The sequence below is a fragment of the Ceratotherium simum genome, chromosome Y (assembly GCF_057802395.1).
Source record: "Ceratotherium simum simum isolate JZ-2026a chromosome Y, ASM5780239v1, whole genome shotgun sequence".
Taxonomy (NCBI): Eukaryota; Metazoa; Chordata; class Mammalia; order Perissodactyla; family Rhinocerotidae; genus Ceratotherium; species Ceratotherium simum.
This window is the reverse complement of record NC_141941.1, coordinates 1,952,684-1,969,273: the sequence shown is the minus strand read 5'-3', so window position 1 is coordinate 1,969,273 and position 16,590 is coordinate 1,952,684.

The window sequence follows — 16,590 nt, the reverse complement described above, 5'->3', positions numbered from 1 at the left end:
CAGAGGGGAAGGGGGTTGGGGGGTGGGCAAAAGGGATAAAGGGCACATATATATGGTGACTGATAAATAATAACGTACACTTGAAGTTTCACAATGTTATAAACTATTATGACCTTAAAAAATAATAAAAAAAAGAAAATATGGTGTATATACAGTGGAATATTATTCAGCCATCAAAAAGAAGGAAATCTTGCCATTTGCAACAACAAGGATGGACCTAGAAGGCATTATGCTAAGTGACGTACGTCAGACAGAATGACAAATGCTGTATGATCTCACTTATATGTGGAATCTTTAAAAAAATGAGGTTTTAGAAGAAGATAGTAGAATGGTGGCTACCAGGGGAGATGGAGAGATGTTGTTCAAATGGTACCAATTTCCAGCTATAAGATGAATAAGTTCTGGGGATCTGATGTCCAGCATGGTGACTCCAGTTAAGAAAACTGTATTATGTACTTTAAAGTTGCTGAGAGAGTGGATCTTAAATATTCTCACCACATACACAAAAATGATACAACGTGAGTTGAGGAATGTGTCAATTAGCTTCATTGTGGTGATCATTTCACAATGGATACATGTATCAAACCATCACACTGTATCTTAAATAGATGCAGTCTTATTTGTCAATTATACCTCAATGAAGCTGGGAAAAAAATTTTTTTAAGACTGGGGACTGCTCCCCCAAAGGCTGGGACCGTAAGGGAGGACCCAGGAGACAATGACCAATGGAAAAATGATCTGTCACGTTGGGCCTAACTTAGGTCTACCTTTTGCGAGGAGCGTGTGCTGGGCAGGGAGTGAATCTCAGTTTTCTCGTCTCTGAAATAAGAGGATCACGGTGGACACCCGATAATGCCCCCTCTTCCTCTTCTTCTAAAGCTCGGGGGTTATTGTAGGGCCGATGTCTGATATTTTTCCCCTTGAATCCTAATGCATCCTTGGGCTTTCATTACCTCCATGAACAGCCTTACAAAATGGCAGGCAAATCTATTCATGCCTACTCTTTTCGAGGGACAAGGAAAGACAAAACAGCTCCGTGTCTGCTCTTGAGGAATCGCTGATCTCAAATGGTTGAGAATTTCATGAGTTAGAAATTGGTTTGGGCTGCTGGTAACAGACACTAGGAATCAGAATGCCGTAAACAAGAAAGGGGTGCTCTTCCAGCTACCATGAGGTCCAGAGGGAAGCAACCCAGCGCTGGCAGCCTCTTTCCCACTCCCTGCTCTACCGTCCTTAGCACATGCAGTTTACCTCGTCGTCTCAAGGTGGCTGCTGCAGCTCCAGGCAGCACACAGACACTCCAGGCAGCAGGAAGGAGGAAAGAACAAGAGCAGAAGGGCGTTCCTTCCAGCTGAGTCACTCTCTGTGAAGGGGATTATCCAGAAGCCCCAAACTCACGACTTCTGCTCCCAGTGGTCACCCATAGACACAACTGGAAATTGAGAAAGCACTCTTTCAGGTGGGCTGCCCCAAATAAAATCAGGGTTCGGCTCATCAGCATGAAGGTGAGAGCTTTCTTGAGTCGAACAAGGTTTTTGATGCACCATTTTGTCGCCAAATTAAATTATTTATTTAGCAAATGATTGCCCAAAAAGTGGGTGAAATCTGGAGGGAAGGTTTTACCTTGGGCACAGGGGCAGACTGAGGAGCATTCAGGCAGAGAGAGAGAGCTCAGAGCTTACATGCCTTGAATACCTACGCTGTGACCTGCGTTTTCCTTAAATCAATTCCAGCGTGTCATCGTCACACCCACCCCAGTGGCTTGTCCGTCTCACAGAGATGATGGAGGTATGGTGCTCACTCACGCGTGGAGGTGCCCGGCACAGCTGGGGCTCCCGGCCCCAGATCTCACATTTGGGGGGATCTTGCTCTGTTCCCCTGTTTTCATCGGGGTCCTAGCTGGAAGTACACAGGACCCTCAAAAAGGAGATGGCGGTGCATCTAAGGCAAGGAGCCTTCACTACCAGGAACCAGGAGAGGGTTGCCTTCCAGGGACCCACAAGGGAGGCAGGACGCCACCACCACACCTAGGCTCAGAGCCTTCCGGAATCCGGAGGGGAAGGCAGCAGGGGCTGCCCCCAGGGGTGGGGCCTCGAGTAGAAGACCCCACGAAGCCCTACCCACAAGGAGGCTGGTCCCTCCCTCCTCCTGCTCCCTATGCCCATCTCCTGAAGGGGCCTCTGCTGTCTGAACCCAACCTGAATCTGAGCCGAGGGGATGCAGAGTCTACAGGTCAGCTCCTCGGGGCCAGGCAGAGAGGGGTTGACCAGGACCTGGAGGGACAAACCAAGAGGACGGGCCATTGTCTTGTTAGTGCCATCAAGACTCCGACTCCTGGTGACACTGTGGACAGCAGAGTGGAACCCTGCCCAGTCTTTTTGCACCATCCTCTCTCCTTCCGGCCTCTATCAGACGACGCTCCACTGCTATTCATAGGGTTTTCATGGCCAGTTGTCTCAGAAGTGGGTGGCCAGGTCCTTCTTCCCGGTCTGTCTTAGTCTGGACTTTAAAGCAATAAAATAAGTATCCACGGCACGTGCAAGGGGCAGCTAGAAGCTGTCTACGCTTTCATTTTACTCTCAGTGGTGTTGGAGAAACTCATTTGTACTAGTTGCTCAGGCTGCCATAACAAAGGACCCCAGAAGGGCCTTTACAGGCCCCATTTATGTCTCCCTGTCCTGGAGGCTGGAATCTGAGATCCAGGTGTCACAGGGCTGGTTCCCCCTGAGACCTCTCTCCTTGGCGTGTAGACCCCGTCTTCTTCCTGTGTCCTCACATGGTTGTCCCTCTGTGCGTGTCTGTGTCCTCATCTCCTCTTCTCATAAGGACACCAGTCTTATTGGATCAGGACCCACCCTCACGACCTCATTTTACCTCCATCACCTCTTTTAAGACCCGTCTCCACATACAGCCCCATCCTGAGGTCCTGGGGTTTAGGACTTCATCATAGGAGTTTCAGGATCGGGGGACACAAACGTTCATTCATGACACCAGTAAACCTTCCACTTGAATCGTTCAAACTGATCATGATCTAAGAATGTCCTGACATTCAACAAAAACCTCTGTAGACCTTGATTTCTGAAAGCTCCATTATGAGTAGGACTCAGGTACAGCCGTGCATCGCTTAACGACGGGGACCAGTATGAGTAATGCATTGTTAGATGATTTTGTCATTGTGTGAGCATCATAGAGTGACTTACACAAACCTGGATGGTGCAGCCTACTACACACCTGGGCTATATGGTACTAACCTTATGGGACCACCATGGGATATGTGGTCCGTCATTGACCGAAACGTGACGCGTTCCAGTGCACAACAGTATATATTATTCAGCCCCTTACCACTGGCACTGAAGGTCTCGGCGTGCTTTGCCCGAGCTGTTGAGGGTTTTCCTTGCCCGTTATTAATCTTAGGAGGGACCATAAAGGCATGTAAACCAACGTATACATGAGCCACTGCCTGTGCGAATTAACATAATTAAGTCGTCCACGGGCACCCAGCCTGGTCCACACACTGCTCCACAAACAGGCTTCTGCGGTGGAATTTCGTGAAAACCACCACCTTCCTGAGCTAACAGCGGAGAAGAAAGACTGCATAAAGCATAGATTTCCCCTGCGGGGTTCATTCGCTCATGTGTGTTCTCCATCCACAAGCCTTCTCCTCCCGCCTCCACCCCGTACCTTTCCAGGACCCAGCTGGGCTACATTCTTCATAACCCCATGGCTCCTGCAGAGAAGACCACACAACCCACAGTCCTGCCTTTTGGAAAACCTCAATCAGGGTCACAAACACAAGTGCTCACAGGGTTGCATAGACGAGTGAAGGACACTGAGTATGAGAGGATAAAAATCTTGAGTCTTGAGATTGGGAGATGATCCTGGATGATCCAGCTGAGCCCAGTGTCCTCACAAGGGTGCCTATAAGAGGGAGGCGGGAGGGTCAGGGTCAGAGAAGGAGATGATGAGACGATGGAAGCCCTTTGCAGGGCTTCATCCACTCCAGAGATGGAGTGATGCCCTTTGCAGGCCGAAGGAGGGGCCGTCCGACAAAATACACAGGTGGCTCCTAGAAGCTGCAAAAGGCTAGGAAGTGAATTCTCCTCTGGAGCCTCTACAAGGAACCAGCCCTGCCCACACCTTGACATTAGCCCAGGGAAATCCACGTCAGACTTCTGATATCCAGAACTGTAAGATAACCAGTCTTTGCTGTTATAAGCCGTTAAGTCTGAGATGATTTTTTACGTCAGCCGTAGGAAGCTAACACACGCCCTAGAGGCAGGCGTCTGCCCACTGCCCAGTTCAGGGTAGAGGGAAGCCCACCAGATAAGTGACAGTCGGGAGACAGCCTCGGAGGTTCAAGTTCGCCTCCAGCCGGAATTCCTCACCCCTGTCCTGAGGCCCCACAGCACGTCACCCTCCTGTGACGGGAAATACCACCTCCTTGCTCTCGTTTTTAAAATACACGCTCCCCTGGTCGTTGTGAGCAACAGTGGACAGGGATGAACTATATTCCTTTTTGTTTTCAGAAAGCCTCGCATTCCCCACCCAGAGAACGTGCACAAAGCAAAAACCAATACAGAACAGATAAGCAGACTTTCAGGCTCATCTTCTCTCTGTTTCTTTGTTTAAAAATCCCGACTTTAACCACACCTGTAGAACCCACGACCCAAACGGTATGCTTCAAATTTAGAAGTCCCAGCTGGCTTACCAACATCCGGAATCTCTGTAGAAAACCCCCTTTGGGCTTCTCTTTTTTGCATCCTTTAAACCTTTCCTGTGTTCTCCTTGTGAGTTCAGTTCACTCTGAGTCAAACCGCTTTCTTCTGATGGAACACTGTCAGTATTTAACTCTTGCACGATTTTATTTTATGCATTTAGTCCTAGTAAGGTATTGCAAAATGGACTCTGAGAAAAGTGGACGTGCAGCAGCTGGATGAGTGGAGGGGAAATGAGGAAAAACCCCGGAGAAGGGCACTGTCCGCAGACCCAAAGTGGAAGGAAACAGCGTGGAGCCCCAGGACTGTGCTAAGCAAGGGACCAGCCAGGCACTGGGGGACAGAGTCAATTTACAGCTGGATCTCTGTCAATCTCAGAGGTGCCTGCAGATCTGGTCTTTGACTCTCAAGATCAGGGCGGGGGATTTAAGGGTTGAAGTCTGCAATTCCCCTAGTGACCCCAGCGTCTGTTTCTTTGTTTATAGTTTGCAACTGGCCCAACCAGTTAGACAGGCTGGCATAACTAAGTGACCACAGAGGCATGACCGCCCCCTCCCCTCCAGTGTCTGCTGGGTGTTGATGCTCAGTCCACAGACAAAGTAGATCCTACAGCTTTATGAAATCTCTGTGGGGTCTGGGGAATCCACTCAGATATCCAAACTAGGGAAATTTTGCAGAATGGACTCAGCTTGGGCTGGCCCCATATGTGAGCCTATTAAACATCCAATGGAGTGTTCGACCTATGGTGTTGGCACAATTGGATGGTTACAGGCAAAAAGACGAATTCAGACCCTTATCTCACACCGTGCACAAACGTGAACTCAAAATCCACAGGAGACCTAAACATCAGAGAGAAATCTACAGACTTTTCAAGAGAAAACTTAGGAGAACGTGTTGGTCATCTTGGCTTAGGAAGAGAGTTTTTAGATAAGCTACCAAAAGCCTGATTGCTTACCAAAAAAATTTGATAAATGAGAGTTTATGAAATTTCAAAGCTTTGGTACATCAAAGTACCATGAAAAAAAATGAAAAGGTAAGACAAGCCACAGACGAGGAGGAAATATTTGCCAATGAATACAACTCAATAATAAGAAGGCAATCAATTCACTTAATAAATGGGCAAAAGAGATGAATAGACTTGTTGTGAAAGAAGGTATGAATGACTAATAAGCACATGAAAAGATGTTCAACATCATTAGTCATTAGAGAGATGCAAATCAAAACCACAGTGAGGTGCCAGTTCACACCCTACCACACCAGGATGGTTAGAATCAAAAAGACACTGACAAGTGTTGGTGAGAATGGGGAAAAATCAGAACCCTCCTACATCCATGATGGAGAAAAAAGAGGATGCAGCTACTCTGGAAAATGGTTTAGCGGTTACTCAAAACGTTTAAACATGAAGTCACCATGTGATTCCACTCCTGGGTACACAACCAAGTGAGACGAAAACATATGTCGACACAAACACTTGCAAACATAATGTTCACAGCAGCGTTATTCACAGCAGCCAGCATGTAGAAATAATCCAAACGTCCATCAACGGATGAATGGATCTACACAATGTGGTCTACCATACGATGGAATATTCTTCAGCCATAAGAAGGAGTGCAGCTCTGATACATACTACCACGTGGATGAACCAAAAAAAAGAGAAAAAAAATCATGCTAAATGAAACAGGACAGATATAAGAGCCCACAAATGATCCAGTTTATATGAAATGTCCAAGAAAGTTAAATTTATAGAGACAGAAAATAGAGTAGTGGTTGTCTGGGGCAGGGATGGGGAATTAACTACAAACGGACATGAGAGATTCTATTGCAGTGATGTAAATGTTCTAAACTGGAATATGATGATGGTTGCACCATTGGTAAATTGACTAAAAATCATTGAATTGTATACTTTAAACATATAAATGACACAAAAAATAAACAAAATTGTTTTTAAAAATCCAATTGACTTTTTTCTTTCTTTCTCTAGGCTCTTAACTGGTCAAAGGTTGATGTTGAATTTACCAGCTTGCTTTTTTGAGCTTTTCTAGAAGACACATTCTTAGGTTTGTCCTAAATGTGCTTAAGGAAAACCAGGCCAATGGGTAAACTTCAACCTGTAACCAGTTACGTATAAGACAAAAAAGGTAGTCTGCCTTTTGATGCCTCAAAGAACAGAGCTTCATATCCAAAGTCTCATTAACATAACAGAAGAAAAAAATCTTCCTTAAAGGGCCTGGAATGCACCAGACCTCTAGGCACTCAGCTGCCTTCCCCTGGTTAGACGGTGCCATGACTCAGTTACACATTAAAAGGCGCCAAACGAAATATCTGCCTTTTAGCTTTGTGACTCAACAGCCACGGAAAAGTCTCCTAAACCAAGGTAGGTTGGTCTCCGTTGTCTTCCATTGGGATACTTTTTGAGTCTAGGATAAACATCCGGGTGCAATCAAATTCCTTGTCTCAGCCTTAAATTTCTATCGTAAATCTTGTCATAACTATGGGTAGATGCCTTCCTTTGTGCCACAGGCATAAACGTTCACCCATGTGCCCGTTGGCTTAATTTGTAATCACACAATAGAGGTGTTGTTGGGGGTACCGAGGTTGGTTCCTCACAGGTGACCCCCATGGACTCATGACCCCTTGACACGTGTGCCTGCCCCACAATGGAGATAAGATGAGAGCAGAGGTCCCCGGGCTCCTCTCCCACCTGGTTCCCTTGACCTCTGCCTTCCTCCCACGGCTGCCAGAAGCAAGACGAAGAATTACTCTAACTACATCATCCCTGGAGCTTACCCTCACCTCCCACACTCTCCAGCTCCCAGCCCCCAAGGAAGGGAAGTCTACACTCAGAGATCAAGCTTGCAACACGTGGTGGTGAGAGTTGGCTTTGCATTTCCGCACTTGTCCGTGAGACATCGTAGAGTTGTCTGCGGTGGTTAAAAATAGGGATTTGGGGGCTGGCCCCGTGGCTTAGCAGTTAAGTGTGTGCGCTCCGCTACTGGTGGCCTGGGTTCGGATCCCGGGCGCGCACCGACGCACCACTTCTCCGGCCATGCTGAGGCCGCGTCCCACATACAGCAACTAGAAGGATGTGCAGCTATGACATACAACTATCTACTGGCATTTTGGGGGAAAAGAAAAGGACGAGGATTGGCAATAGATGTTAGCTCAGAGCCGGTCTTCCTCGGCAAAAAGAGGAGGATTAGCACGGATGTTAGCTCAGAGCTGATCTTCCTCACAAAAAAAAAAATAGGGTTTGGAAGCCGGCAACCTTGGGTGCAAATTCCTACCTCCATTTCTTAGTCATTATGTCTTTCGACAAATTACTTAAACTCAACTTTAGTGGCTGCAACTATAGTATGAGACAAAAGCAACTCCTGATTTATTCTCTCTTTTTTTATTATTTTTTATTTACTTATTTGTTTATTTATTTATTTTGAGGAATATTGGCCCTGAGCTAACATCTGCCAATCCTCTTCTTTTTGCTGAGGAAGACTGGCCCTGGGCTAACATCCATGCCCATCTTCCTCCACTTTATATGGGACGCCACCACAGCATGGCTTGACAAGCGGTGCATCAGTGCGCACCCAGGATCCGAACCGGCAAACCCCGGGCCGCCTCAGTGGAGCGCGTGCACTTAATCACTTGTGCCACCGGGCCGGCCCCTTTATTCCCTTCTTTAAAAAACTTTTTTATGGTGAGATAATTGGAGATTCACCTGCAGTTGTAAGAAATAATATGGAGAGACCCCACATAGCCTTTACCTGTTTCCCCCAGTGGTCCAGATTGCAAAGCCGTATACAACCAGATGCAGTACCACTTGCAATATAACATTGCAACCAGAATATTGGCATCGATGCAATCTGTTATCTTATTCAGATTTCCCCAGTGTAGCTTGTTCTTGTGTGTGTGTGCGTATTTAGTTCTGTGCAATTTTTTTTTTGCCTGTGTCAATTCATGTGAAACCACCAAGAAGAAGATATAGAAAAGTTACACCACAAGGGTCCCAGGCCAAACTTTTATAGCCATAGCAATCTTCCCCGTTCCCTGCCAACCCCTGGCAACCTCTAGTCTGTTCTCTGTCTTTCTAATTTTGTCATTTCGAAAGGCAAATGCCTTTTTTACGGGTTGGGAATAATCAAAGAGTGGCAGATTCAGGTGGTTCAACTCGACCTATGTTGGGTGTAATAGTAACATGTACCTTTGAGGTTGAAAGGCTGAATAAGCATATCTTAGTCTGTCTGTAACAGAATGCCGTAGACTGGGGGGCTTAAACAATAGACAGTTATTCCTCCCAGTTCTGGAGGCTGGAAGTCCAAGAGCGAGACACCAGCAGATTCTGTGTCTGGTGACAGCTCTTCCTGGTTCATAGACACCATCTTCTCGCTGTGTCTTCACATGGTGGACAGAGCGAGGGATGTCTGGGGTCTCTTTTATAAGGACACTAATTCCATTCATGGGGGCTCCGCCCTCATGATCTAATTACCTCCCCAATGCCCTACCTCCTAACACCAACCCATTGGGGGTTAGGACTTCAACATAAGAGTTTGGGGGGACACAAACGTTCCACCCATAGTAGGACATTTCAATCACACTGTGTGGCTCAGGTGGGGGCTCCAATGAAGTTTTGTGGATAATCATTAAAACGACTAACCACAGACACTCACACAGACATGCTTGATCAAGCTCTAGTAATCTGCAGATGTTGAGCAAGTCATCACCCCTGGCAGTGTGTCACTCTTTACCAAATCTCCTGTGAACTTTGGACAGAGGAGCATAGGGCAACACATCTTTTTCCCTTAATCTCCGTGCAAATGGAGAGAATTCAGTTCCACCTGGTAATAATACAAAAGTGAATTTTAAAAGCCATCCTTCTCCACCAAAATATAAGGCAGGACCAGAGTTAACCCAATATGTCTAAAACAAGATCTCAAAGTGATGATTGAAGGCATGGACCCATTATTGCCCTGACTAACGAGCCTTGCATTTTACGGGGTTTAGCCAAGAAATTCATGCGTCTTCCAGTAAAATGATAAGTTTGTCTTCTGGGAGTTTTTTCCAGGAAACGAAATTTGTCTCTTCTAACAAATTCCCCTCGATTCAAGGCTTTATTTTGAAAAAGCTCCGACTTCATCTAAGAACAATTTAAGGGACGTTGCATGCCCATTGCTCCTGATGTTGTTGAGTCCTGAGACCTCACATGACCTCAAGAGGATTCAAAGAGGTGAAATGATCTGCTGCTGTAGGTGACAGGTCTCAGATCTCGGGTCTGAGGTTCTCTAGCTCAACCTGCACCCTGCGGGAACAGTGCACAGCTGTGTGGCGTGAGAGCCACTCAGATCCACCAGAGTGGGAAACACCAGCTCAGGAAAGACTCTTGGGTCCTCCTGGCTCCTGAGGACGTCACCATCAGCTGAACTTGCTTGTTGCTTGGCTTATTCCATGAAAGTCCCCTTCCCAGGAGGAGTCCCAACCTAGCAATCTTCTTGGCTTTATTTTCCTAAGCTTCTGATGCTCACATTTCTTCTTTCGAACACCAAGCTCTGGAAAGATTGACTAGATAACTTTTCATACACCTCTAAACACTGAAATCATGGAACGTACCATATAGGAAAGAGACAGTGGTGAGTGAGGATGGTGTGTGATAAAGCCTAAAATTAAGGCTCCATACTACATCTGGTAGAATCAAGAATCCTAAATGGCCTAAATGTAAGTTCCTCTCCCCACTCTGGTCCCGTGGATAGGGCTCCATACTGAAACAACCTTCTTATCCCAGGACCAGGCACAGTTCCTGCTCATCCCTGAGTAACAAGCTTCAGGTCCATGTCAGCCTGTGGAATTACTCAAACAAGCCAATCACATCCTCTAGAGGGAACCAGGGATCACCCCATCCTCTGTGGCTGCAAAGCCTGCCTCCCACCTCCCATTCTTGTTCTCTCTGTTCCCAAGTGCAACCTCCATGTGGCCTACGTGGTATGCAGTGTGCTCCTTCACCACACTATGAGCACATGTGACTCATAAACTGTTGTCTATCGCATCTGTCCAGTGTCAGGTATTGTGTATTCAGCCATTCCCATAATCCTAGGGTAGGACTTCTTCCTTCACCAATGCAGCAAACAGGAGACAATTTAAACAGATGGCTTAATAGAGAAGGAAGGGCTTTCCACTCTGTCTGAGAAATGAATCATGGAAGTTACCCCTTGGGGTCGCAATCTGTGTTCACAATACAGATCTCTTCACTGGAATACAAAGTCTAACCTTCTTTCTCCTTTGTGTAATTCCCCAGATGTCTACCAGTTGCATAGACACTGAAAGTCAAACACAAGAAAAAATTCTAAATTTCTTGTATTGACTTTTTTATTGCTCATTCTTTGATACAAAAACATGGAGTGCCCATGAGGTGGTCCATGCTGTTCAACGCTGGGAAGGAAATCCCACAGGTGAAATCCTGTGTGCAGACTCCAGGGAGCAGATGGTCACCTCACTCTTCTTGGTCTCTGTGCTATGCATAAAGCAGTCATGCTGTGGGAGCCAAAAGCAGCTCAGACTTGCCAAGAGTGACCTCGGTGTGTTGTGCCATTGTTGACCAGTCCAGCTGGCAGACCCACACTAAAACAATAATAATAATTTTAAAATATGTTTAATTTGAGATGCAATGTTTCACACATAGCTAAATAATACTTCACAAAGTGGTTAGCACACATATAAGTGGTCCCTGCCTTTCCAATGACTATAAGACACCCGGATGCCTCAATCTCAGCACAATCGACATTTAGGTCTGGATAATTCTTTGCTGTAGGGGCTGTCCCTCCTGTGCATCATAGGATCTTTAGCAGCATCCATCCTGGATTCTACCTTCTCGATGCCAGTAGCACCCACCTGCAGCACCGACAATCAAAAATATCTCCAACGGTTGCCGAATGCCCCCTGGGGACAGAATCTTCCCCTAGTTGAGAACCACTGCCATGGCCCACTTCGTCTCTGAGTTCATGATGATTGAAAATGATATGAATAAATATTACACCATTGGAACGATTCAGCCTGTCCAGGAACACACGTAATTACACGTGGGATCTTCGTGAGCAATCATGGAGGAATAAAGATGCTGCGATTCTGCCAATCAGACCCCACAAACACAGTTCCACCTGCCCTGTTCTTAGAATGACGTGCGGATGCTGCAAAGTTCTTGTAAGGTGGACCAGAACCCAAGACGCGAAGATGAAGAGTGAAAACCCATGCCCGAACTGGAGGAGTCTACACCTGAGTAACAGAAGATTCAGAGCTTGGAGCCCTTCCCCTTCTGGAAAGGAAGAATTACCTTGTGTTCTAGGAGGAGTTCATGGAAACGAGGGGAAGCAAGACCACAGAAGAATGCCCCCCAAACTCTCTCTGCTCTATTGTTAGTTCTGAAGCCCACGAAGACTCCTTTAATAATAAACACAGTGATGATAATGGTGCACACAAATGATTTTGTCGACGGGGAAATCAAGCTGCAGAAACTTGCCTGTCTATAGCGTCTTTAGGAATCCTCATGCCTGAGGTCACGGAACATGATTTATATAAACGCACTTCCCAAAACAAGAACTGGGGAATTAACCGAGATTCAATGCACAAGAATTGAGGTGGCTCCTCAGATAACCTAAGGTCTTGCATCTATTTATGGTCATAAACTGGCTTCTTTCTCCCCGATCTCACCACCCTGTCCCTTCCCCAAGACACATTTTGGAAAAAGGGACCCTTCTTGCTTTCAGTAAGGGAGGTTCTTTCCTGAGTGTACATCAAAAAGCCTAATGTAAGCTTTATTTGTAATTGCTATAAACATTTGCTGATTACTCGCCCTGTGTGGGGTGCAGTGCTAAAACTTTAAATGTATTCTTTTCTTTGAATCCCCGAGTAGGAATATGGCCTTTCCACCATTCAGTCTGGCCACTAGAGAATCCTGGTAGTAACAAGATTATGAAGACACTTGAAGTTTTGAGGAAAATCATCAGGATTCCATATAATAAAGTCAAGCAACAGAGTACTGAAAATGAAGCCAAGAGCCAATGCCTACCTAAATAATCACAATAAATTTCTTTATCTTTTTTCCCTGGTTTTATTGAGATACAATTGACTTACATCACTGTATAAGTTTAAGGTGTATAGCATAATGACTCACATATATTGCAAAATGATTACCACAGTAAGTTTAGTTAACTTCCATCATCTCATATAGATACAAAAAAGAGAGAAAAATGTTTTTTTCCTTGTGATGAGAACTCTTAGGATCTACTTTCTTAACAACTTGCAAATATATCATACAGCCATGTTAACTGTAGTCATCATGTTGTACATTACAGCCCCAAGACTTATTTATCTTGTAACTGGAAGTTTGTACATTTGACCACATTCCTCCAAAAAATCTGATCTGGTAACCAAAAATCTGATCTCTTTTCCTATGAGTTTATTTTTTTTAGATTCCACATATATGTGAGATCATACAGTATTTGTCTTTCTCTGTCTGACTTATTTCACGTAGCATAATGCCATCAAGGTCCATCTATGTTGTTGCAAATGGCAGAATTTCCTTCTTTTTGATGGCTTAGTAATATTCTATTATATAAATATACACCTGAACGTCTTTGTCCATTCATCCATTGATGGGCAAAGAGATGTGAGGAAGATAGTGGTGCATAGCAACTATCATCATTGACATGACATAATACCCAGACTAAGGACAGTATTGTTCTATGTTACAGGATTTTTCTGGCCCAGGTCCATCAGGAAAAAGTCAAGACAACATGAGCAACTTGAAGAATCTCAGGTAAGAGAAGCCAATTCACTGCCATTATTTCTCCTTTTCAATAAAACAGACATTTCTGGCAAAGAACTGCAAGAGAAATGCCTTTTAACTTTCTAGACTTCAGTGCTCATTTGTGAGAGCATCGTTGCAAAAATCAGCATCCAATATGATATTGAGTTGTGTTGTGGAGGGCAAGTGTGTGGGAGAGCATGCTTACACAGTATCTACCAGTTCACCAATATCCACCAAAATTAAAAATGCCCCTTCATCTACCCAGCTGCCCCACCCCTAGGACTAGATCTTTCAGATCTACTTGAACATGTATCAGCCACCAATTTCTGTGTAACAAATTACCCCAAAACTTAACCTCTGAAAACAACACACGTTGATTGTCTCATGCTTTCTGTGGGTAGGAATTCAGTCTCGGCTCAGCTGGGTCCTTGGGATCAGGGTCTCTCACACGACTCAGTCAAGGTGTTGGTGGGGCTGTGATCATCTCAAGGTTCAACTAGAGCAAGATCTCTTTCCTACCTCACTCAGTGATGGTTCAGTCCCCAACAGGCTGTTGGCTTGAGGGCCTCAGATCCTTGCTGATGTTTGTTCAGAAGCTTCCATCAATTCCGTGCCAGGTTGGCCTCACTATCAGGGCTGGCATACAAGGAGAGAGTGAGAGAGAGAGAAAGAGAGAGAGAGAATGCCATCAAACAAGACGGAAGTCAGCCTCTTATGACCCAATCACAGAAGTGACTTCCCCACACTTTTGCCGTACTCTGTTCATTAGAAGTTGTCACTAGGTCTGGTCCACACTCAAGAGGTGAGAATGACATAAGGATATGAATACCAGAAGGGGGCATCATTGAGAGCAACCTCACGAGCTGCCCATCCCATGATGCATGTACATACGTCTTTGAGTTGCAGTCTTGTTGGGATTAGCCACAACCAGACAAATGCTAGATGTGCATTGATGGGGCTGTGTTGCAAACACCAGGTGCAGCCATTTAGAGTACTGTATGGCATTCCTGGGGCTGCCATTACAAATTACCACAAACTGGGAGCTTAAAACGACAAGAATTGATTCCCTCACAGTTATGGAGACCAGGAGTCTGAGATGAAGGGGTTGCAGGGCCAAGCTCCCTCCAGAGGCTCCAGGGGAGGGTCCTTCCTGCCTCTTCCAGCTTCTGGGGCTCCAGGCATCCCTGGGCTAGTGGCTGCCTCCCTCCCATCTCTGCCTTCATCGTCATGTGGCTTCTCCTCTTCTGTCTCTTATAAAGACGGTGTCATTGGATTTAGGGCCACCCTCATCCAGGATGACCTCATCTCCATCCTTAACTACCTCTACAAAGACCCTATTTCCAAATAAGGTCCCATTCATAAATTTAGATCTTGGGCCTATCATTTTGGTGGCCACCATTCCACCCTCTACAAGTACTGATAGGGTGCAGGGCTCCAAGACGTATAGTGAGAAAGAGAAACTTGCACATGTGTGTGGGGAGCATGCTACATCCATGCTTATATATAAAAACCCCCAACACATTGAAGGATGAGCTCAGGTGTGTATAGGATAGTGCCGAAGGTTCACTGAGAATCTGGTTAAGTAGTGAACTGGTTGCCTTCCAGGAGGGGAATAGATAGATTTGGTTTTAACCACACACCCCTTGGTGACTTTTGGACAAATATCAGACTATGGTACCTCTTTTTGTTTTATCTTAATAAACTTTAAAAAAAAATCAAAACTTTACCTAGAGCAAGAGGAGATTTTCATTTTAATCTGGGGCATCACAAGACACAGCAGTCCAGGGCTAGTGACAGCGTTTATTCCCTCTTCTGTTCCCACAGAGAGGCAGGACACTTCCCTGCGATCCTGCCCACAGGCAGCCATGGCAATTATGAAACCACGCACTGCACACCTTCTACACTCTCATGCTCAAAACTCGCCCCCTCCTCAGTCTTTTCCTTTCCCTGGGGTATCTTTTGCCTCTCCTCCCAACAACCTTCTCCCCTTCATAGACTAGGAGTCAACAAACAATGGCCATTTGGCCCGCCACTTGCTTTTGTAAATAAAGTTTTATTGGAACACAGCCACGCACATTCACTCACACATCACCTTTGGCTGCTTTTAAGCTACAGCCACAGAGTAAAGCAGTTGCATCAGAGACCATGTGGCCCGCAATGCTGAAAATATTTACTCTCTGGCCCTTTACACAGTTTGCAAACCTTTGCCATAGATCATTCTAGTAACAGTTCTCTGTATAGTACCTTGAACATGGTGTCCTGCTTAAGAGAGTTATTTCAAGACCCTCAAAAATAGTGAATCAGTGTACTCTATTGATAGAACAATTTCTTACACATAATATATGCTCAATAAATATCAGTGCAAGCAGGGGCCATATATGCATATAAATGTATGTGCAAGATATATTAATTGTCTGTTGCTGTGTAACAAATTATTCTAAAACTTAGGGATTTAAAAAGAAACAGTTATGAACTCATACAGTTTCCGGGGGTCAAGAATTTGAAAGCGGCTCAGCCAGGTGGTGGTTCTGGCTCAGTGTATCCCATCAGGTTGCCATTAAGATGTCAACCAGGGGTGCAGGGCTGTGAAGGCTTGACTGGGGATGGAGGACTTGCTTCCAAGGTTAGTGACTCTCATGCCTGACAAGCTAGTGCTGGGTGTTGGAAGGAAGCTTCAGCTCTTCTCCACATTTACTTCTCCACAAGGCTGCTTGAGTGTCCTTACAACATGGCTGCCACTTGCCCCAGAGCAAATTTTCTGAGAGAAACACAGACAGAAGCCACAATTTTTTCTAGTTCTAGCCTTGGAAGTCACAATCTGTCATTTCTGCAGTATCTTCTGGTCACACATGTCAGCCTGTTCGTGGTGGGAAGTGTCTACATGCAGGTGTGAACACCAGGCTGGAATTATTGGGCACCATCTTGGAGGCTGGCTACCTCACAAAATTACATCCAAAGAACTCCACGAAGAGCAAAACAACGAGCTTGTACCTAACACTTGAAAGGGAAGCTATCTTCGTCCTTCAATGAAGAGCAGTTATTAATTAGTGAATGCATGAAGAATGACTAGAAATGAAATATTTTAAT